Below are 24,043 nucleotides of genomic sequence, written 5' to 3'. Positions count from 1 at the left end.
TGCTGTAACCTAAATTCCATACTGAATAAACCTTTTCCGCATTTGACAAGCAGAGAAGTAGAGGAAGTTTTAATCCAATATACTTTTGTCAAAATCTTTTGTTTAGTGGTTAAAATGATAGTTGTTTTGAATTTAATGTATCTGCTAACTTCTGACATTTTTTACCGAAGCCAGAAAAACAGGCGAAGGGTTACAAAAATAGCTCTAGTTACAGATTGGTAGCCCCGATTTGAAATCCGACTTGTTGCTTGAAAAGCAGAAGAGTAGGGGAAGATTTTATATAGAAAACATTGTTTTCTGTAAAATGTTGGGAAAGGGGTCAAAACGGCAGTTGTTTGTGAAAGTTTAAAAAACACATGGTTGTGCATTAAGTAAAACTGCTGTAACGTAAATTCCATACTGAATAAACCTTTTCCGCATTTGACAAGCAGAGAAGTAGAGGAAGTTTTAATCCAATATACTTTTGTCAAAACCTTTGGTTTAGTGGTTAAAATGATAGTTGTTTTGAATTTAATGTATCTGCTAACTTCTGACATTTTTTTCCGAAGCCAGAAAAACAGGCGAGGGGTTACAAAAATAGCTCTAGTTACAGATTGGTAGCTTCGATTTGAAATCCGACTTGTTGCTTGAAAAGCAGAAGAGTAGGGGAAGATTTTATATAGAAAACATTGTTTTCTGTAAAATGTTGGGAAAGGGGTCAAAACGGCAGTTGTTTGTGAAAGTTTAAAAAACACATGGTAGTGCATTTAGTAAAACTGCTGTAACCTAAATTCCATACTGAATAAACCTTTTCCGCATTTGACAAGCAGAGAAGTAGAGGAAGTTTTAATCCAATATACTTTTGTCAAAATCTTTGGTTTAGTGGTTAAAATGATAGTTGTTTTGAATTTAATGTATCTGCTAACTTCTGACATTTTTTACCGAAGCCAGAAAAACAGGCGAAGGGTTACAAAAATAGCTCTAGTTACAGATTGGTAGCTCCGATTTGAAATCCGACTTGTTGCTTGAAAAGCAGAAGAGTTGGGGAAGATTTTATATAGAAAACATTGTTTTCTGTAAAATGTTGGGAAAAGGGTCAAAACGGCAGTTGTTTGTGAAAGTTTAAAAAACACATGGTAGTGCATTTAGTAAAACTGCTGTAACGTAAATTCCATACTGAATAAACCTTTTCCGCATTTGACAAGCAGAGAAGTAGAGGAAGTTTTAATCCAATATACTTTTGTCAAAATCTTTGGTTTAGTGGTTAAAATGATAGTGGTTTTGAATTGAATTAATCTGCTAACTTCTGACATGTTTTACCGAAGCCAGAAAAACAGGCGATGGGTTATGAAAATAGCTCTAGTTACAGATTGGTAGCCCCGATTTGAAATCCGACTTGTTGCTTGAAAAGCAGAAGAGTAGGGGAAGATTTTATATAGACAAAAATGTTTTCTGTAAAATGTTGGGAAAGGGGTCAAAACGGCAGTTGTTTGTGAAAGTTTAAAAAACACATGGTAGTGCATTTAGTAAAACTGCTGTAACCTAAATTCCATACTGAATAAACCTTTTCCGCATTTGACAAGCAGAGAAGTAGAGGAAGTTTTAATCCAATATACTTTTGTCAAAATCTTTTGTTTAGTGGTTAAAATGATAGTTGTTTTGAATTTAATGTATCTGCTAACTTCTGACATTTTTTACCGAAGCCAGAAAAACAGGCGAAGGGTTACAAAAATAGCTCTAGTTACAGATTGGTAGCCCCGATTTGAAATCCGACTTGTTGCTTGAAAAGCAGAAGAGTAGGGGAAGATTTTATATAGAAAACATTGTTTTCTGTAAAATGTTGGGAAAGGGGTCAAAACGGCAGTTGTTTGTGAAAGTTTAAAAAACACATGGTTGTGCATTAAGTAAAACTGCTGTAACGTAAATTCCATACTGAATAAACCTTTTCCGCATTTGACAAGCAGAGAAGTAGAGGAAGTTTTAATCCAATATACTTTTGTCAAAACCTTTGGTTTAGTGGTTAAAATGATAGTTGTTTTGAATTTAATGTATCTGCTAACTTCTGACATTTTTTTCCGAAGCCAGAAAAACAGGCGAGGGGTTACAAAAATAGCTCTAGTTACAGATTGGTAGCTTCGATTTGAAATCCGACTTGTTGCTTGAAAAGCAGAAGAGTAGGGGAAGATTTTATATAGAAAACATTGTTTTCTGTAAAATGTTGGGAAAGGGGTCAAAACGGCAGTTGTTTGTGAAAGTTTAAAAAACACATGGTAGTGCATTTAGTAAAACTGCTGTAACCTAAATTCCATACTGAATAAACCTTTTCCGCATTTGACAAGCAGAGAAGTAGAGGAAGTTTTAATCCAATATACTTTTGTCAAAATCTTTGGTTTAGTGGTTAAAATGATAGTTGTTTTGAATTTAATGTATCTGCTAACTTCTGACATTTTTTACCGAAGCCAGAAAAACAGGCGAAGGGTTACAAAAATAGCTCTAGTTACAGATTGGTAGCTCCGATTTGAAATCCGACTTGTTGCTTGAAAAGCAGAAGAGTTGGGGAAGATTTTATATAGAAAACATTGTTTTCTGTAAAATGTTGGGAAAAGGGTCAAAACGGCAGTTGTTTGTGAAAGTTTAAAAAACACATGGTAGTGCATTTAGTAAAACTGCTGTAACGTAAATTCCATACTGAATAAGCCTTTTCCGCATTTGACAAGCAGAGAAGTAGAGGAAGTTTTAATCCAATATACTTTTGTCAAAATCTTTGGTTTAGTGGTTAAAATGATAGTGGTTTTGAATTGAATTAATCTGCTAACTTCTGACATGTTTTACCGAAGCCAGAAAAACAGGCGATGGGTTATGAAAATAGCTCTAGTTACAGATTGGTAGCCCCGATTTGAAATCCGACTTGTTGCTTGAAAAGCAGAAGAGTAGGGGAAGATTTTATATAGACAAAAATGTTTTCTGTAAAATGTTGGGAAAGGGGTCAAAACGGCAGTTGTTTGTGAAAGTTTAAAAAACACATGGTAGTGCATTTAGTAAAACTGCTGTAACCTAAATTCCATACTGAATAAACCTTTTCCGCATTTGACAAGCAGAGAAGTAGAGGAAGTTTTAATCCAATATACTTTTGTCAAAACCTTTGGTTTAGTGGTTAAAATGATAGTTGTTTTGAATTTAATGTATCTGCTAACTTCTGACATTTTTTTCCGAAGCCAGAAAAACAGGCGAGGGGTTACAAAAACAGCTCTAGTTACAGATTGGTAGCTTCGATTTGAAATCCGACTTGTTGCTTGAAAAGCAGAAGAGTAGGGGAAGATTTTATATAGAAAACATTGTTTTCTGTAAAATGTTGGGAAAGGGGTCAAAACGGCAGTTGTTTGTGAAAGTTTAAAAAACACATGGTAGTGCATTTAGTAAAACTGCTGTAACCTAAATTCCATACTGAATAAACATTTTCCGCATTTGACAAGCAGAGAAGTAGAGGAAGTTTTAATCCAATATACTTTTGTCAAAATCTTTTGTTTAGTGGTTAAAATGATAGTTGTTTTGAATTTAATGTATCTGCTAACTTCTGACATTTTTTACCGAAGCCAGAAAAACAGGCGAAGGGTTACAAAAATAGCTCTAGTTACAGATTGGTAGCCCCGATTTGAAATCCGACTTGTTGCTTGAAAAGCAGAAGAGTAGGGGAAGATTTTATATAGAAAACATTGTTTTCTGTAAAATGTTGGGAAAGGGGTCAAAACGGCAGTTGTTTGTGAAAGTTTAAAAAACACATGGTAGTGCATTTAGTAAAACTGCTGTAACGTAAATTCCATACTGAATAAACCTTTTCCGCATTTGACAAGCAGAGAAGTAGAGGAAGTTTTAATCCAATATACTTTTGTCAAAACCTTTGGTTTAGTGGTTAAAATGATAGTTGTTTTGAATTTAATGTATCTGCTAACTTCTGACATTTTTTTCCGAAGCCAGAAAAACAGGCGAGGGGTTACAAAAATAGCTCTAGTTACAGATTGGTAGCTTCGATTTGAAATCCGACTTGTTGCTTGAAAAGCAGAAGAGTAGGGGAAGATTTTATATAGAAAACATTGTTTTCTGTAAAATGTTGGGAAAGGGGTCAAAACGGCAGTTGTTTGTGAAAGTTTAAAAAACACATGGTAGTGCATTTAGTAAAACTGCTGTAACCTAAATTCCATACTGAATAAACATTTTCCGCATTTGACAAGCAGAGAAGTAGAGGAAGTTTTAATCCAATATACTTTTGTCAAAATCTTTTGTTTAGTGGTTAAAATGATAGTTGTTTTGAATTTAATGTATCTGCTAACTTCTGACATTTTTTACCGAAGCCAGAAAAACAGGCGAAGGGTTACAAAAATAGCTCTAGTTACAGATTGGTAGCCCCGATTTGAAATCCGACTTGTTGCTTGAAAAGCAGAAGAGTAGGGGAAGATTTTATATAGAAAACATTGTTTTCTGTAAAATGTTGGGAAAGGGGTCAAAACGGCAGTTGTTTGTGAAAGTTTAAAAAACACATGGTAGTGCATTTAGTAAAACTGCTGTAACGTAAATTCCATACTGAATAAACCTTTTCCGCATTTGACAAGCAGAGAAGTAGAGGAAGTTTTAATCCAATATACTTTTGTCAAAACCTTTGGTTTAGTGGTTAAAATGATAGTTGTTTTGAATTTAATGTATCTGCTAACTTCTGACATTTTTTTCCGAAGCCAGAAAAACAGGCGAGGGGTTACAAAAATAGCTCTAGTTACAGATTGGTAGCTTCGATTTGAAATCCGACTTGTTGCTTGAAAAGCAGAAGAGTAGGGGAAGATTTTATATAGAAAACATTGTTTTCTGTAAAATGTTGGGAAAGGGGTCAAAACGGCAGTTGTTTGTGAAAGTTTAACCTGTTATGGCTGCACGCTGAATATTGAAAAAACTGGAAAATGTGTGCACATTTTCAAACGGCCTCCTAAGAAACTTTTTATTTTCCAATATGCATATATTTACTACTGTTGGATAGATAACAGTCTGTAGTTTCTAAAAAGGTTTGAATTGTTTCTCTAAGTCGAACAGAAATATTTTTACAGCCATTTTCCCAGCCGAATTGAGTTTCCCAAAATGCGATGTGTCTCTTTAAGACCTTCTCTATAAAAGGCCATTTGACTTAGGACCATAGGGACACGTCAGAGGCGTACCTTAGACTGTAATGCGGAAGTGAGAATTGAAAGGGGTCGAATATCTCGTCCCTGGACTGAATAACAGAACTTCTTGTGAGACATGCGCAGTTAAAATAAAAATCCGGGCGCGAAGGATAATTTGATCTCGGCTTCTGGAACAAGGTAGGTAACTTTGAATATGATGCCTGACTACGATATTATTTGCTACATGTCACAAAATCATCCTAAAGGTTGTTTTTTCAATATACTTTAATTATATTATTGCAATTTATTCTGGACTTTAGATGTGAAACGACGGAAGAATTTTTTGAAGAAACGCTTTCTGGCGCAGCAATGCTACCGTGCTAGCTAACCAAAGAGGGGAATCCTTCGTTCTGGAACCCAACTAAAGACTCTACTGGACATTGGACCCCGTTACAACATTCTGATGGAGTACCAAGAAAGATAAGACCCAATTTGGGATGCTTTTTCATATATATGTCGAACTGTTGAATGCTAACGCTGCTAACTATGCTAGGCTAGCGCTTGACTAGAATCAATGCTGCCTTATGCTAGCTTATGATGTTAGCTAATATAACGATATATTGTGTTTTCGCTGTAAAACACTTCAAAAATCGGAAATGTTGTCTGTATTCACAAGATATCTGTCTTTCATTAGTTATCCACCATATGTTTTTCTGAAATGTTTTATGAGGTGTAATTAGTAGCCGACGTTGGTGTATGTATTTTCTCTGGCTACTCCCGGCTGGATTCAGACTCTAGCTATGTGTTAGCATTTTTGGGTAGCATCAATGTAAAACAGATTTATAGCTAAAATATGCACTTTTTATGAACAAAACATAGATTTATTGTGTAACATGTTATATGACTGTCATCTGAGGTCGTTTTTTCTGGGCTCTTTAGGTTGGTTTTAGTTTATTTCGGTTGGTTGTGCATGCTACTTCAATCATAATTCATACTTCATAATCATAATTCATACGTGTCTGTCCACTTTTGTATTTGGTGGTGAGCTAACATAAATATATGTGGTGTTTTCTCTGTAAAACATTTAAAAAATCGGACATGTTGGCTGGATTGACAAGATGTTTATCTTTCAAATGCTGTATTGGACTTGTTAATGTGTAAAAGTTAAATATTTTTAAAAAATAGATTTTGAATTTCGCGCTCTGCAGCTGTTGTCATTTTTGGTCCGAGGTCGGGCTTGCACCCCAAACAGGTTAAAAAACAAATGGTAGTGCATTTAGTAAAACTGCTGTAACGTAAATTCCATACTGAATAAACCTTTTCCGCATTTGACAAGCAGAGAAGTAGAGGAAGTTTTAATCCAATATACTTTTGTCAAAATCTTTGGTTTAGTGGTTAAAATGATAGTTGTTTTGAATTTAATGTATCTGCTAACTTCTGACATTTTTTACCGAAGCCAGAAAAACAGGCGAAGGGTTACAAAAATAGCTCTAGTTACAGATTGGTAGCTCCGATTTGAAATCCGACTTGTTGCTTGAAAAGCAGAAGAGTTGGGGAAGATTTTATATAGAAAACATTGTTTTCTGTAAAATGTTGGGAAAAGGGTCAAAACGGCAGTTGTTTGTGAAAGTTTAAAAAACACATGGTAGTGCATTTAGTAAAACTGCTGTAAAGTAAATTCCATACTGAATAAACCTTTTCCGCATTTGACAAGCAGAGAAGTAGAGGAAGTTTTAATCCAATATACTTTTGTCAAAATCTTTGGTTTAGTGGTTAAAATGATAGTGGTTTTGAATTGAATTAATCTGCTAACTTCTGACATGTTTTACCGAAGCCAGAAAAACAGGCGATGGGTTATGAAAATAGCTCTAGTTACAGATTGGTAGCCCCGATTTGAAATCCGACTTGTTGCTTGAAAAGCAGAAGAGTAGGGGAAGATTTTATATAGACAAAAATGTTTTCTGTAAAATGTTGGGAAAGGGGTCAAAACGGCAGTTGTTTGTGAAAGTTTAAAAAACACATGGTAGTGCATTTAGTAAAACTGCTGTAACCTAAATTCCATACTGAATAAACCTTTTCCGCATTTGACAAGCAGAGAAGTAGAGGAAGTTTTAATCCAATATACTTTTGTCAAAACCTTTGGTTTAGTGGTTAAAATGACAGTTGTTTTGAATTGAATTAATCTGCTAACTTCTGACATTTTTTTCCGAAGCCAGAAAAACAGGCGAAGGGTTACAAAAATAGCTCTAGTTACAGATTGGTAGCCCCGATTTGAAATCCGACTTGTTGCTTGAAAAGCAGAAGAGTAGGGGAAGATTTTATATAGAAAACATTGTTTTCTGTAAAATGTTGGGAAAGGGGTCAAAACGGCAGTTGTTTGTGAAAGTTTAAAAAACACATGGTAGTGCATTTAGTAAAACTGCTGTAATATAAATTCCATACTGAATAAACCTTTTCCGCATTTGACAAGCAGAGAAGTAGAGGAAGTTTTAATCCAATATACTTTTGTCAAAATCTTTGGTTTAGTGGTTAAAATGATAGTTGTTTTGAATTTAATGTATCTGCTAACTTCTGACATTTTTTACCGAAGCCAGAAAAACAGGCGAAGGGTTACAAAAACAGCTCTAGTTACAGATTGGTAGCCCCGATTTGAAATCCGACTTGTTGCTTGAAAAGCAGAAGAGTAGGGGAAGATTTTCTATAGAAAACATTGTTTTCTGTAAAATGTTGGGAAAGGGGTCAAAACGGCAGTTGTTTGTGAAAGTTAAAAAAACACATGGTAGTGCATTTATGAAAAACTGCTGTAACTTAACCTGTCTAGGATCAGCGTGCCGCTAGCGGCACTCCCCCCCCCCCCCCCACTGAAAAACCAGTGCCGCGAAATTCAAAAAAAATATTTTTTTAAAATATTTAACTTTCACACATTAAAGTCCAATACAGCTAATGAAAGACACAGATCTTATGAATCCAGTCAACATTTCCGATTTTTAAAATGTTTTACAGGGAAGACACAATATGTAAAGATGTACATCTATTACCTAAAAACACATTAGCATATTCCACCATCTTTTATTTGTCCACCAACACCAGTAGCCATCACCAATTCGGCTAAACTAAGATATTTATAGCCCCTAACCAACAAAAAAACTCATTAGATGACAGTCTGATAACATATTTATGGTATGGGATAGGTTTTGTTAGAAAAAAGTGCATATTTCAGGTATATGGCATAGTTTACAATTGCACCCACCATCACAAATGGACTAGAATAATTACAATGAGCAACGTGTTTACCTAACTACTAATCATCAAACATTTCGTAAAAATACACAGCATACACGAATCGAAAGACACAGATCCTGTGAATACAGACAATATTTCAGATTTTCTAAGTGTCTTACAGCGAAAACACAATAAATCGTTATATTAGCTTAGCACATAGCAATTAGCAGCCCAGCATTGATTCTAGCCAAAGTGAGCGATAAAAGTCAACATCGCCAAAAGATATTAATTTTTTCACTAACCTTCTCAGAATTCTTCCGATGACACTCCTGTAACATCACATTACAACATGCATATACAGTTTGATCGAAAATGTTTATATTTAGCCACCAAAATCATGGTTAGACAATGTGAAATGTAGACAAGCTGGTAAAGAAAACGTCCTTGCGCCACTTAGACAGTGATCTACTCTTATACATAAATACTCATAAACGTGACTAAAAAATATAGGGTGGACAGGGATTGATAGACAATTTAATTCTTAATACAATTGCGTTATTACATTTTTTAATTTATCCTTACTTTTCAATACAGTTTGCGCCAAGCGAAGCTACGTCAAAAAACATGGCGTCCTAAGCCACTAAAATGTTTCGACAGAAACACGATTTATCATAATAAAAATGTCCTACCTTGAGCTGTTCTTCCATCAGTATCTTGGGCAAAGGATCCTTTCTTGGGAGAAATCGTCTTTTGGTGGAAAGCTGTCCTCTTGCCATGTGGAAATGTCAACTACGTTCGGGATGAACTGAAAAGCGTTCCCAACTTTTCACATCGTTGCAAAAATAAATGTCCCAAAATCGCACTAAACGGATATAAATTGCTATAAAACGCTTTAAATTAACTACTTTGTGATGTTTGTAACTCCTATAACGAGTGAAAAGATGACCGGAGAAATATAACAGGCTAAACTAATGCTTGGAACAGGAGAGGGTCGGTGTCTTCCACGCGCGTTACGCAGCAAGAAAAGACTTGCTAGCTAAAGGTTTTTTTCATTTGTAGTGCCTGTGAACGAGCAATCGAGCCCGTTGGAATCGTCATCACGTAAAGGCATCCAGGGGAAGACGTAAGAAGTGTCCGTATAGTCATAGCAACGACAGTGCCCGTTTAAATGACTTCAGAAAAGTGGCCAACGTTTCTCAAATCTGACTCCATGTCAGGGAAATTGCTGTAGAATGGGCTCTGTTCCACTTAGAGACAAAATTTCAACTCCTATAGAAACTATAGACTGTTTTCTATCCAATAATAATAATAATATGCATATTGTACGATCAAGGATTTTGTGGGAAGCCGTTTAAAAAATTAGCCACATTAGCATAAATAGTCTAAACAGCGCCCCCATCCCCAACAGGTTAAGTTCCATACTGAATAAACCTTTTCCGCATTTGACAAGCAGAGAAGTAGAGGAAGTTTTAATCCAATATACTTTTGTCAAAATCTTTGGTTTAGTGGTTAAAATGATAGTTGTTTTGAATTTAATGTATCTGCTAACTTCTGACATTTTTTACCGAAGCCAGAAAAACAGGCGAAGGGTTACAAAAATAGCTCTAGTTACAGATTGGTAGCTCCGATTTGAAATCCGACTTGTTGCTTGAAAAGCAGATGAGTTGGGGAAGATTTTATATAGAAAACATTGTTTTCTGTAAAATGTTGGGAAAAGGGTCAAAACGGCAGTTGTTTGTGAAAGTTTAAAAAACACATGGTAGTGCATTTAGTAAAACTGCTGTAACGTAAATTCCATACTGAATAAACCTTTTCCGCATTTGACAAGCAGAGAAGTAGAGGAAGTTTTAATCCAATATACTTTTGTCAAAATCTTTGGTTTAGTGGTGAAAATGATAGTTGTTTTGAATTTAATGTATCTGCTAACTTCTGACATGTTTTACCGAAGCCAGAAAAACAGGCGATGGGTTATGAAAATAGCTCTAGTTACAGATTGGTAGCCCCGATTTGAAATCCGACTTGTTGCTTGAAAAGCAGAAGAGTAGGGGAAGATTTTATATAGACAAAAATGTTTTCTGTAAAATGTTGGGAAAGGGGTCAAAACGGCAGTTGTTTGTGAAAGTTTAAAAAACACATGGTAGTGCATTTAGTAAAACTGCTGTAACGTAAATTCCATACTGAATAAACCTTTTCCGCATTTGACAAGCAGAGAAGTAGAGGAAGTTTTAATCCAATATACTTTTGTCAAAACCTTTGGTTTAGTGGTTAAAATGATAGTTGTTTTGAATTTAATGTATCTGCTAACTTCTGACATTTTTTTCCGAAGCCAGAAAAACAGGCGAGGGGTTACAAAAATAGCTCTAGTTACAGATTGGTAGCTTCGATTTGAAATCCGACTTGTTGCTTGAAAAGCAGAAGAGTAGGGGAAGATTTTATATAGAAAACATTGTTTTCTGTAAAATGTTGGGAAAGGGGTCAAAACGGCAGTTGTTTGTGAAAGTTTAAAAAACACATGGTAGTGCATTTAGTAAAACTGCTGTAACGTAAATTCCATACTGAATAAACCTTTTCCGCATTTGACAAGCAGAGAAGTAGAGGAAGTTTTAATCCAATATACTTTTGTCAAAATCTTTGGTTTAGTGGTTAAAATGATAGTTGTTTTGAATTTAATGTATCTGCTAACTTCTGACATTTTTTACCGAAGCCAGAAAAACAGGCGAAGGGTTACAAAAATAGCTCTAGTTACAGATTGGTAGCTCCGATTTGAAATCCGACTTGTTGCTTGAAAAGCAGAAGAGTTGGGGAAGATTTTATATAGAAAACATTGTTTTCTGTAAAATGTTGGGAAAAGGGTCAAAACGGCAGTTGTTTGTGAAAGTTTAAAAAACACATGGTAGTGCATTTAGTAAAACTGCTGTAACCTACATTCCATACTGAATAAACCTTTTCCGCATTTGACAAGCAGAGAAGTAGAGGAAGTTTTAATCCAATATACTTTTGTCAAAATCTTTGGTTTAGTGGTTAAAATGATAGTTGTTTTGAATTTAATGTATCTGCTAACTTCTGACATTTTTTACCGAAGCCAGAAAAACAGGCGAAGGGTTACAAAAACAGCTCTAGTTACAGATTGGTAGCCCCGATTTGAAATCCGACTTGTTGCTTGAAAAGCAGAAGAGTAGGGGAAGATTTTATATAGAAAACATTGTTTTCTGTAAAATGTTGGGAAAGGGGTCAAAACGGCAGTTGTTTGTGAAAGTTAAAAAAACACATGGTAGTGCATTTATGAAAAACTGCTGTAACGTAAGTTCCATACTGAATAAACCTTTTCCGCATTTGACAAGCAGAGAAGTAGAGGAAGTTTTAATCCAATATACTTTTGTCAAAATCTTTGGTTTAGTGGTTAAAATGATAGTTGTTTTGAATTTAATGTATCTGCTAACTTCTGACATTTTTTACCGAAGCCAGAAAAACAGGCGATGGGTTATGAAAATAGCTCTAGTTACAGATTGGTAGCCCCGATTTGAAATCCGACTTGTTGCTTGAAAAGCAGAAGAGTAGGGGAAGATTTTATATAGACAAAAATGTTTTCTGTAAAATGTTGGGAAAGGGGTCAAAACGGCAGTTGTTTGTGAAAGTTTAAAAAACACATGGTAGTGCATTTAGTAAAACTGCTGTAACGTAAATTCCATACTGAATAAACCTTTTCCGCATTTGACAAGCAGAGAAGTAGAGGAAGTTTTAATCCAATATACTTTTGTCAAAACCTTTGGTTTAGTGGTTAAAATGATAGTTGTTTTGAATTTAATGTATCTGCTAACTTCTGACATTTTTTTCCGAAGCCAGAAAAACAGGCGAGGGGTTACAAAAATAGCTATAGTTACAGATTGGTAGCTTCGATTTGAAATCCGACTTGTTGCTTGAAAAGCAGAAGAGTAGGGGAAGATTTTATATAGAAAACATTGTTTTCTGTAAAATGTTGGGAAAGGGGTCAAAACGGCAGTTGTTTGTGAAAGTTTAAAAAACACATGGTAGTGCATTTAGTAAAACTGCTGTAACGTAAATTCCATACTGAATAAACCTTTTCCGCATTTGACAAGCAGAGAAGTAGACGAAGTTTTAATCCAATATACTTTTGTCAAAATCTTTGGTTTAGTGGTTAAAATGATAGTTGTTTTGAATTTAATGTATCTGCTAACTTCTGACATTTTTTACCGAAGCCAGAAAAACAGGCGAAGGGTTACAAAAATAGCTCTAGTTACAGATTGGTAGCTCCGATTTGAAATCCGACTTGTTGCTTGAAAAGCAGATGAGTTGGGGAAGATTTTATATAGAAAACATTGTTTTCTGTAAAATGTTGGGAAAAGGGTCAAAACGGCAGTTGTTTGTGAAAGTTTAAAAAACACATGGGAGTGCATTTAGTAAAACTGCTGTAACGTAAATTCCATACTGAATAAACCTTTTCCGCATTTGACAAGCAGAGAAGTAGAGGAAGTTTTAATCCAATATACTTTTGTCAAAATCTTTGGTTTAGTGGTGAAAATGATAGTTGTTTTGAATTTAATGTATCTGCTAACTTCTGACATGTTTTACCGAAGCCAGAAAAACAGGCGATGGGTTATGAAAATAGCTCTAGTTACAGATTGGTAGCCCCGATTTGAAATCCGACTTGTTGCTTGAAAAGCAGAAGAGTAGGGGAAGATTTTATATAGACAAAAATGTTTTCTGTAAAATGTTGGGAAAGGGGTCAAAACGGCAGTTGTTTGTGAAAGTTTAAAAAACACATGGTAGTGCATTTAGTAAAACTGCTGTAACGTAAATTCCATACTGAATAAACCTTTTCCGCATTTGACAAGCAGAGAAGTAGAGGAAGTTTTAATCCAATATACTTTTGTCAAAACCTTTGGTTTAGTGGTTAAAATGATAGTTGTTTTGAATTTAATGTATCTGCTAACTTCTGACATTTTTTTCCGAAGCCAGAAAAACAGGCGAGGGGTTACAAAAATAGCTCTAGTTACAGATTGGTAGCTTCGATTTGAAATCCGACTTGTTGCTTGAAAAGCAGAAGAGTAGGGGAAGATTTTATATAGAAAACATTGTTTTCTGTAAAATGTTGGGAAAGGGGTCAAAACGGCAGTTGTTTGTGAAAGTTTAAAAAACACATGGTAGTGCATTTAGTAAAACTGCTGTAACGTAAATTCCATACTGAATAAACCTTTTCCGCATTTGACAAGCAGAGAAGTAGAGGAAGTTTTAATCCAATATACTTTTGTCAAAATCTTTGGTTTAGTGGTTAAAATGATAGTTGTTTTGAATTTAATGTATCTGCTAACTTCTGACATTTTTTACCGAAGCCAGAAAAACAGGCGAAGGGTTACAAAAATAGCTCTAGTTACAGATTGGTAGCTCCGATTTGAAATCCGACTTGTTGCTTGAAAAGCAGAAGAGTTGGGGAAGATTTTATATAGAAAACATTGTTTTCTGTAAAATGTTGGGAAAGGGGTCAAAACGGCAGTTGTTTGTGAAAGTTTAAAAAACACATGGTAGTGCATTTAGTAAAACTGCTGTAACCTACATTCCATACTGAATAAACCTTTTCCGCATTTGACAAGCAGAGAAGTAGAGGAAGTTTTAATCCAATATACTTTTGTCAAAATCTTTGGTTTAGTGGTTAAAATGATAGTTGTTTTGAATTTAATGTATCTGCTAACTTCTGACATTTTTTACCGAAGCCAGAAAAACAGGCGAAGGGTTACAAAAACAGCTCTAGTTACAGATTGGTAGCCCCGATTTGAAATCCGACTTGTTGCTTGAAAAGCAGAAGAGTAGGGGAAGATTTTATATAGAAAACATTGTTTTCTGTAAAATGTTGGGAAAGGGGTCAAAACGGCAGTTGTTTGTGAAAGTTAAAAAAACACATGGTAGTGCATTTATGAAAAACTGCTGTAACGTAAGTTCCATACTGAATAAACCTTTTCCGCATTTGACAAGCAGAGAAGTAGAGGAAGTTTTAATCCAATATACTTTTGTCAAAATCTTTGGTTTAGTGGTTAAAATGATAGTTGTTTTGAATTTAATGTATCTGCTAACTTCTGACATTTTTTACCGAAGCCAGAAAAACAGGCGAAGGGTTACAAAAATAGCTCTAGTTACAGATTGGTAGCTCCGATTTGAAATCCGACTTGTTGCTTGAAAAGCAGATGAGTTGGGGAAGATTTTATATAGAAAACATTGTTTTCTGTAAAATGTTGGGAAAAGGGTCAAAACGGCAGTTGTTTGTGAAAGTTTAAAAAACACATGGTAGTGCATTTAGTAAAACTGCTGTAACGTAAATTCCATACTGAATAAACCTTTTCCGCATTTGACAAGCAGAGAAGTAGAGGAAGTTTTAATCCAATATACTTTTGTCAAAATCTTTGGTTTAGTGGTGAAAATGATAGTTGTTTTGAATTTAATGTATCTGCTAACTTCTGACATGTTTTACCGAAGCCAGAAAAACAGGCGATGGGTTATGAAAATAGCTCTAGTTACAGATTGGTAGCCCCGATTTGAAATCCGACTTGTTGCTTGAAAAGCAGAAGAGTAGGGGAAGATTTTATATAGACAAAAATGTTTTCTGTAAAATGTTGGGAAAGGGGTCAAAACGGCAGTTGTTTGTGAAAGTTTAAAAAACACATGGTAGTGCATTTAGTAAAACTGCTGTAACGTAAATTCCATACTGAATAAACCTTTTCCGCATTTGACAAGCAGAGAAGTAGAGGAAGTTTTAATCCAATATACTTTTGTCAAAACCTTTGGTTTAGTGGTTAAAATGATAGTTGTTTTGAATTTAATGTATCTGCTAACTTCTGACATTTTTTTCCGAAGCCAGAAAAACAGGCGAGGGGTTACAAAAATAGCTCTAGTTACAGATTGGTAGCTTCGATTTGAAATCCGACTTGTTGCTTGAAAAGCAGAAGAGTAGGGGAAGATTTTATATAGAAAACATTGTTTTCTGTAAAATGTTGGGAAAGGGGTCAAAACGGCAGTTGTTTGTGAAAGTTTAAAAAACACATGGTAGTGCATTTAGTAAAACTGCTGTAACGTAAATTCCATACTGAATAAACCTTTTCCGCATTTGACAAGCAGAGAAGTAGAGGAAGTTTTAATCCAATATACTTTTGTCAAAATCTTTGGTTTAGTGGTTAAAATGATAGTTGTTTTGAATTTAATGTATCTGCTAACTTCTGACATTTTTTACCGAAGCCAGAAAAACAGGCGAAGGGTTACAAAAATAGCTCTAGTTACAGATTGGTAGCTCCGATTTGAAATCCGACTTGTTGCTTGAAAAGCAGAAGAGTTGGGGAAGATTTTATATAGAAAACATTGTTTTCTGTAAAATGTTGGGAAAAGGGTCAAAACGGCAGTTGTTTGTGAAAGTTTAAAAAACACATGGTAGTGCATTTAGTAAAACTGCTGTAACCTACATTCCATACTGAATAAACCTTTTCCGCATTTGACAAGCAGAGAAGTAGAGGAAGTTTTAATCCAATATACTTTTGTCAAAACCTTTGGTTTAGTGGTTAAAATGACAGTTGTTTTGAATTGAATTAATCTGCTAACTTCTGACATTTTTTTCCGAAGCCAGAAAAACAGGCGAAGGGTTACAAAAATAGCTCTAGTTACAGATTGGTAGCCCCGATTTGAAATCCGACTTGTTGCTTGAAAAGCAGAAGAGTAGGGGAAGATTTTATATAGAAAACATTGTTTTCTGTAAAATGTTGGGAAAGGGGTCAAAACGGCAGTTGTTTGTGAAAGTTTAAAAAACACATGGTAGTGCATTTAGTAAAACTGCTGTAATATAAATTCCATACTGAATAAACCTTTTCCGCATTTGACAAGCAGAGAAGTAGAGGAAGTTTTAATCCAATATACTTTTGTCAAAATCTTTGGTTTAGTGGTTAAAATGATAGTTGTTTTGAATTTAATGTATCTGCTAACTTCTGACATTTTTTACCGAAGCCAGAAAAACAGGCGAAGGGTTACAAAAACAGCTCTAGTTACAGATTGGTAGCCCCGATTTGAAATCCGACTTGTTGCTTGAAAAGCAGAAGAGTAGGGGAAGATTTTATATAGAAAACATTGTTTTCTGTAAAATGTTGGGAAAGGGGTCAAAACGGCAGTTGTTTGTGAAAGTTAAAAAAACACATGGTAGTGCATTTATGAAAAACTGCTGTAACGTAAGTTCCATACTGAATAAACCTTTTCCGCATTTGACAAGCAGAGAAGTAGAGGAAGTTTTAATCCAATATACTTTTGTCAAAATCTTTGGTTTAGTGGTTAAAATGATAGTTGTTTTGAATTTAATGTATCTGCTAACTTCTGACATTTTTTACCGAAGCCAGAAAAACAGGCGAAGGGTTACAAAAATAGCTCTAGTTACAGATTGGTAGCTCCGATTTGAAATCCGACTTGTTGCTTGAAAAGCAGATGAGTTGGGGAAGATTTTATATAGAAAACATTGTTTTCTGTAAAATGTTGGGAAAAGGGTCAAAACGGCAGTTGTTTGTGAAAGTTTAAAAAACACATGGTAGTGCATTTAGTAAAACTGCTGTAACGTAAATTCCATACTGAATAAACCTTTTCCGCATTTGACAAGCAGAGAAGTAGAGGAAGTTATAATCCAATATACTTTTGTCAAAATCTTTGGTTTAGTGGTGAAAATGATAGTTGTTTTGAATTTAACCTGTTGGGGATGGGGGCGCTGTTTAGACTATTTATGCTAATGTGGCTAATTTTTTAAACGGCTTCCCACAAAATCCTTGATCGTACAATATGCATATTATTATTATTATTGGATAGAAAACAGTCTATAGTTTCTATAGGAGTTGAAATTTTGTCTCTAAGTGGAACAGAGCCCATTCTACAGCAATTTCCCTGACATGGAGTCAGATTTGAGAAACGTTGGCCACTTTTCTGAAGTCATTTAAAAGGGCTCTGTCGTTGCTATGACTATACGGACACTTCTTACGTCTTCCCCTGGATGCCTTTACGTGATGACGATTCCAACGGGCTCGATTGCTCGTTCACAGGCCCTACAAATGAAAAAAACCTTTAGCTAGCAAGTCTTTTCTTGCTGCGTAACGCGCGTGGAAGACACCGACCCTCTCCTGTTCCAAGCGTTAGTTTAGCCTGTTATATTTCTCCGGTCATCTTTTCACTCGTTATAGGAGTTACAAACATCACAAAGTAGTTAATTTAAAGCGTTTTATAGCAATTTATATCCGTTTAGTGCGATTTTGGGACATTTATTTTTGCAACGATGTGAAAAGTTGGGCACGCTTTTCAGTTCATCCCGAACGTAGTTGACATTTCCACATGGCAAGAGGACAGCTTTCCACCAAAAGACGATTTCTCCCAAGAAAGGATCCTTTGCCCAAGATACTGATGGAAGAACAGCTCAAGGTAGGACATTTTTATTATGATAAATCGTGTTTCTGTCGAAACATTTTAGTGGCTTAGGACGCCATGTTTTTTGACGTAGCTTCGCTTGGCGCAAACTGTATTGAAAAGTAAGGATAAATTAAAAAATGTAATAACGCAATTGTATTAAGAATTAAATTGTCTATCAATCCCTGTCCACCCTATATTTTTTAGTCACGTTTATGAGTATTTATGTATAAGAGTAGATCACTGTCTAAGTGGCGCAAGGACGTTTTCTTTACCAGCTTGTCTACATTTCACATTGTCTAACCATGATTTTGGTGGCTAAATATAAACATTTTCGATCAAACTGTATATGCATGTTGTAATGTGATGTTACAGGAGTGTCATCGGAAGAATTCTGAGAAGGTTAGTGAAAAAATTAATATCTTTTGGCGATGTTGACTTTTATCGCTCACTTTGGCTAGAATCAATGCTGGGCTGCTAATTGCTATGTGCTAAGCTAATATAACGATTTATTGTGTTTTCGCTGTAAGACACTTAGAAAATCTGAAATATTGTCTGTATTCACAGGATCTGTGTCTTTCGATTCGTGTATGCTGTGTATTTTTACGAAATGTTTGATGATTAGTAGTTAGGTAAACACGTTGCTCATTGTAATTATTCTAGTCCATTTGTGATGGTGGGTGCAATTGTAAACTATGCCATATACCTGAAATATGCACTTTTTTCTAACAAAACCTATCCCATACCATAAATATGTTATCAGACTGTCATCTAATGAGTTTTTTTGTTGGTTAGGGGCTATAAATATCTTAGTTTAGCCGAATTGGTGATGGCTACTGGTGTTGGTGGACAAATAAAAGATGGTGGATTATGCTAATGTGTTTTTAGGTAATAGATGTACATCTTTACATATTGTGTCTTCCCTGTAAAACATTTTAAAAATCGGAAATGTTGACTGGATTCATAAGATCTGTGTCTTTCATTAGCTGTATTGGACTTTAATGTGTGAAAGTTAAATATTTTAAAAAAATATTTTTTTTGAATTTCGCGGCACTGGTTTTTCAGTGGGGGGGGGGGGGGGGGGGGGGTGCCGCTAGCGCCACGCTGATCCTAGACAGGTTAATGTATCTGCTAACTTCTGACATGTTTTACCGAAGCCAGAAAAACAGGCGATGGGTTATGAAAATAGCTCTAGTTACAGATTGGTAGCCCCGATTTGAAATCCGACTTGTTGCTTGAAAAGCAGAAGAGTAGGGGAAGATTTTATATAGACAAAAATGTTTTCTGTAAAATGTTGGGAAAGGGGTCAAAACGGCAGTTGTTTGTGAAAGTTTAAAAAACACATGGTAGTGCATTTAGTAAAACTGCTGTAACGTAAATTCCATACTGAATAAACCTTTTCCGCATTTGACAAGCAGAGAAGTAGAGGAAGTTTTAATCCAATATACTTTTGTCAAAACCTTTGGTTTAGTGGTTAAAATGATAGTTGTTTTGAATTTAATGTATCTGCTAACTTCTGACATTTTTTTCCGAAGCCAGAAAAACAGGCGAGGGGTTACAAAAATAGCTCTAGTTACAGATTGGTAGCTTCGATTTGAAATCCGACTTGTTGCTTGAAAAGCAGAAGAGTAGGGGAAGATTTTATATAGAAAACATTGTTTTCTGTAAAATGTTGGGAAAGGGGTCAAAACGGCAGTTGTTTGTGAAAGTTTAAAAAACACATGGTAGTGCATTTAGTAAAACTGCTGTAACGTAAATTCCATACTGAATAAACCTTTTCCGCATTTGACAAGCAGAGAAGTAGAGGAAGTTTTAATCCAATATACTTTTGTCAAAATCTTTGGTTTAGTGGTTAAAATGATAGTTGTTTTGAATTTAATGTATCTGCTAACTTCTGACATTTTTTACCGAAGCCAGAAAAACAGGCGAAGGGTTACAAAAATAGCTCTAGTTACAGATTGGTAGCTCCGATTTGAAATCCGACTTGTTGCTTGAAAAGCAGAAGAGTTGGGGAAGATTTTATATAGAAAACATTGTTTTCTGTAAAATGTTGGGAAAAGGGTCAAAACGGCAGTTGTTTGTGAAAGTTTAAAAAACACATGGTAGTGCATTTAGTAAAACTGCTGTAACGTAAATTCCATACTGAATAAACCTTTTCCGCATTTGACAAGCAGAGAAGTAGAGGAAGTTTTAATCCAATATACTTTTGTCAAAACCTTTGGTTTAGTGGTTAAAATGACAGTTGTTTTGAATTGAATTAATCTGCTAACTTCTGACATTTTTTTCCGAAGCCAGAAAAACAGGCGAAGGGTTACAAAAATAGCTCTAGTTACAGATTGGTAGCCCCGATTTGAAATCCGACTTGTTGCTTGAAAAGCAGAAGAGTAGGGGAAGATTTTATATAGAAAACATTGTTTTCTGTAAAATGTTGGGAAAGGGGTCAAAACGGCAGTTGTTTGTGAAAGTTTAAAAAACACATGGTAGTGCATTTAGTAAAACTGCTGTAACATAAATTCCATACTGAATAAACCTTTTCCGCATTTGACAAGCAGAGAAGTAGAGGAAGTTTTAATCCAATATACTTTTGTCAAAATCTTTGGTTTAGTGGTTAAAATGATAGTTGTTTTGAATTTAATGTATCTGCTAACTTCTGACATTTTTTACCGAAGCCAGAAAAACAGGCGAGGGGTTACAAAAACAGCTCTAGTTACAGATTGGTAGCCCCGATTTGAAATCCGACTTGTTGCTTGAAAAGCAGAAGAGTAGGGGAAGATTTTATATAGAAAACATTGTTTTCTGTAAAATGTTGGGAAAGGGGTCAAAACGGCAGTTGTTTGTGAAAGTTAAAAAAACACATGGTAGTGCATTTATGAAAAACTGCTGTAACGTAAGTTCCATACTGAATAAACCTTTTCCGCATTTGACAAGCAGAGAAGTAGAGGAAGTTTTAATCCAATATACTTTTGTCAAAATCTTTGGTTTAGTGGTTAAAATGATAGTTGTTTTGAATTTAATGTATCTGCTAACTTCTGACATTTTTTACCGAAGCCAGAAAAACAGGCGAAGGGTTACAAAAATAGCTCTAGTTACAGATTGGTAGCTCCGATTTGAAATCCGACTTGTTGCTTGAAAAGCAGAAGAGTTGGGGAAGATTTTATATAGAAAACATTGTTTTCTGTAAAATGTTGGGAAAAGGGTCAAAACGGCAGTTGTTTGTGAAAGTTTAAAAAACACATGGTAGTGCATTTAGTAAAACTGCTGTAACGTAAATTCCATACTGAATAAACCTTTTCCGCATTTGACAAGCAGAGAAGTAGAGGAAGTTTTAATCCAATATACTTTTGTCAAAATCTTTGGTTTAGTGGTTAAAATGATAGTGGTTTTGAATTGAATTAATCTGCTAACTTCTGACATGTTTTACCGAAGCCAGAAAAACAGGCGATGGGTTATGAAAATAGCTCTAGTTACAGATTGGTAGCCCCGATTTGAAATCCGACTTGTTGCTTGAAAAGCAGAAGAGTAGGGGAAGATTTTATATAGACAAAAATGTTTTCTGTAAAATGTTGGGAAAGGGGTCAAAACGGCAGTTGTTTGTGAAAGTTTAAAAAACACATGGTAGTGCATTTAGTAAAACTGCTGTAACGTAAATTCCATACTGAATAAACCTTTTCCGCATTTGACAAGCAGAGAAGTAGAGGAAGTTTTAATCCAATATACTTTTGTCAAAACCTTTGGTTTAGTGGTTAAAATGATAGTTGTTTTGAATTTAATGTATCTGCTAACTTCTGACATTTTTTTCCGAAGCCAGAAAAACAGGCGAGGGGTTACAAAAATAGCTCTAGTTACAGATTGGTAGCTTCGATTTGAAATCCGACTTGTTGCTTGAAAAGCAGAAGAGTAGGGGAAGATTTTATATAGAAAACATTGTTTTCTGTAAAATGTTGGGAAAGGGGTCAAAACGGCAGTTGTTTGTGAAAGTTTAAAAAACACATGGTAGTGCATTTAGTAAAACTGCTGTAACGTAAATTCCATACTGAATAAACCTTTTCCGCATTTGACAAGCAGAGAAGTAGAGGAAGTTTTAATCCAATATACTTTTGTCAAAATCTTTGGTTTAGTGGTTAAAATGATAGTTGTTTTGAATTTAATGTATCTGCTAACTTCTGACATTTTTTACCGAAGCCAGAAAAACAGGCGAAGGGTTACAAAAATAGCTCTAGTTACAGATTGGTAGCTCCGATTTGAAATCCGACTTGTTGCTTGAAAAGCAGAAGAGTTGGGGAAGATTTTGTATAGAAAACATTGTTTTCTGTAAAATGTTGGGAAAAGGGTCAAAACGGCAGTTGTTTGTGAAAGTTTAAAAAACACATGGTAGTGCATTTAGTAAAACTGCTGTAACCTACATTCCATACTGAATAAACCTTTTCCGCATTTGACAAGCAGAGAAGTAGAGGAAGTTTTAATCCAATATACTTTTGTCAAAATCTTTGGTTTAGTGGTTAAAATGATAGTTGTTTTGAATTTAATGTATCTGCTAACTTCTGACATTTTTTACCGAAGCCAGAAAAACAGGCGAAGGGTTACAAAAATAGCTCTAGTTACAGATTGGTAGCTCCGATTTGAAATCCGACTTGTTGCTTGAAAAGCAGAAGAGTTGGGGAAGATTTTATATAGAAAACATTGTTTTCTGTAAAATGTTGGGAAAAGGGTCAAAACGGCAGTTGTTTGTGAAAGTTTAAAAAACACATGGTAGTGCATTTAGTAAAACTACTGTAAAGTAAATTCCATACTGAATAAACCTTTTCCGCATTTGACAAGCAGAGAAGTAGAGGAAGTTTTAATCCAATATACTTTTGTCAAAATCTTTGGTTTAGTGGTTAAAATGATAGTGGTTTTGAATTGAATTAATCTGCTAACTTCTGACATGTTTTACCGAAGCCAGAAAAACAGGCGATGGGTTATGAAAATAGCTCTAGTTACAGATTGGTAGCCCCGATTTGAAATCCGACTTGTTGCTTGAAAAGCAGAAGAGTAGGGGAAGATTTTATATAGACAAAAATGTTTTCTGTAAAATGTTGGGAAAGGGGTCAAAACGGCAGTTGTTTGTGAAAGTTTAAAAAACACATGGTAGTGCATTTAGTAAAACTGCTGTAACCTAAATTCCATACTGAATAAACCTTTTCCGCATTTGACAAGCAGAGAAGTAGAGGAAGTTTTAATCCAATATACTTTTGTCAAAACCTTTGGTTTAGTGGTTAAAATGACAGTTGTTTTGAATTGAATGTAATCTGCTAACTTCTGACATTTTTTTCCGAAGCCAGAAAAACAGGCGAAGGGTTACAAAAATAGCTCTAGTTACAGATTGGTAGCCCCGATTTGAAATCCGACTTGTTGCTTGAAAAGCAGAAGAGTAGGGGAAGATTTTATATAGAAAACATTGTTTTCTGTAAAATGTTGGGAAAGGGGTCAAAACGGCAGTTGTTTGTGAAAGTTTAAAAAACACATGGTAGTGCATTTAGTAAAACTGCTGTAACATAAATTCCATACTGAATAAACCTTTTCCGCATTTGACAAGCAGAGAAGTAGAGGAAGTTTTAATCCAATATACTTTTGTCAAAATCTTTGGTTTAGTGGTTAAAATGATAGTTGTTTTGAATTTAATGTATCTGCTAACTTCTGACATTTTTTACCGAAGCCAGAAAAACAGGCGAAGGGTTACAAAAACAGCTCTAGTTACAGATTGGTAGCTTCGATTTGAAATCCGACTTGTTGCTTGAAAAGCAGAAGAGTAGGGGAAGATTTTATATAGAAAACATTGTTTTCTGTAAAATGTTGGGAAAGGGGTCAAAACGGCAGTTGTTTGTGAAAGTTTAAAAAACACATGGTAGTGCATTTAGTAAAACTGCTGTAACGTAAATTCCATACTGAATAAACCTTTTCCGCATTTGACAAGCAGAGAAGTAGAGGAAGTTTTAATCCAATATACTTTTGTCAAAATCTTTGGTTTAGTGGTTAAAATGATAGTTGTTTTGAATTTAATGTATCTGCTAACTTCTGACATTTTTTACCGAAGCCAGAAAAACAGGCGAAGGGTTACAAAAATAGCTCTAGTTACAGATTGGTAGCTCCGATTTGAAATCCGACTTGTTGCTTGAAAAGCAGAAGAGTTGGGGAAGATTTTATATAGAAAACATTGTTTTCTGTAAAATGTTGGGAAAAGGGTCAAAACGGCAGTTGTTTGTGAAAGTTTAAAAAACACATGGTAGTGCATT

This window comes from Salvelinus fontinalis, unplaced genomic scaffold (assembly GCF_029448725.1).
Source record: "Salvelinus fontinalis isolate EN_2023a unplaced genomic scaffold, ASM2944872v1 scaffold_0194, whole genome shotgun sequence".
NCBI lineage: Eukaryota > Metazoa > Chordata > Actinopteri > Salmoniformes > Salmonidae > Salvelinus > Salvelinus fontinalis.
Note: the sequence above shows the minus strand (reverse complement) of the source record.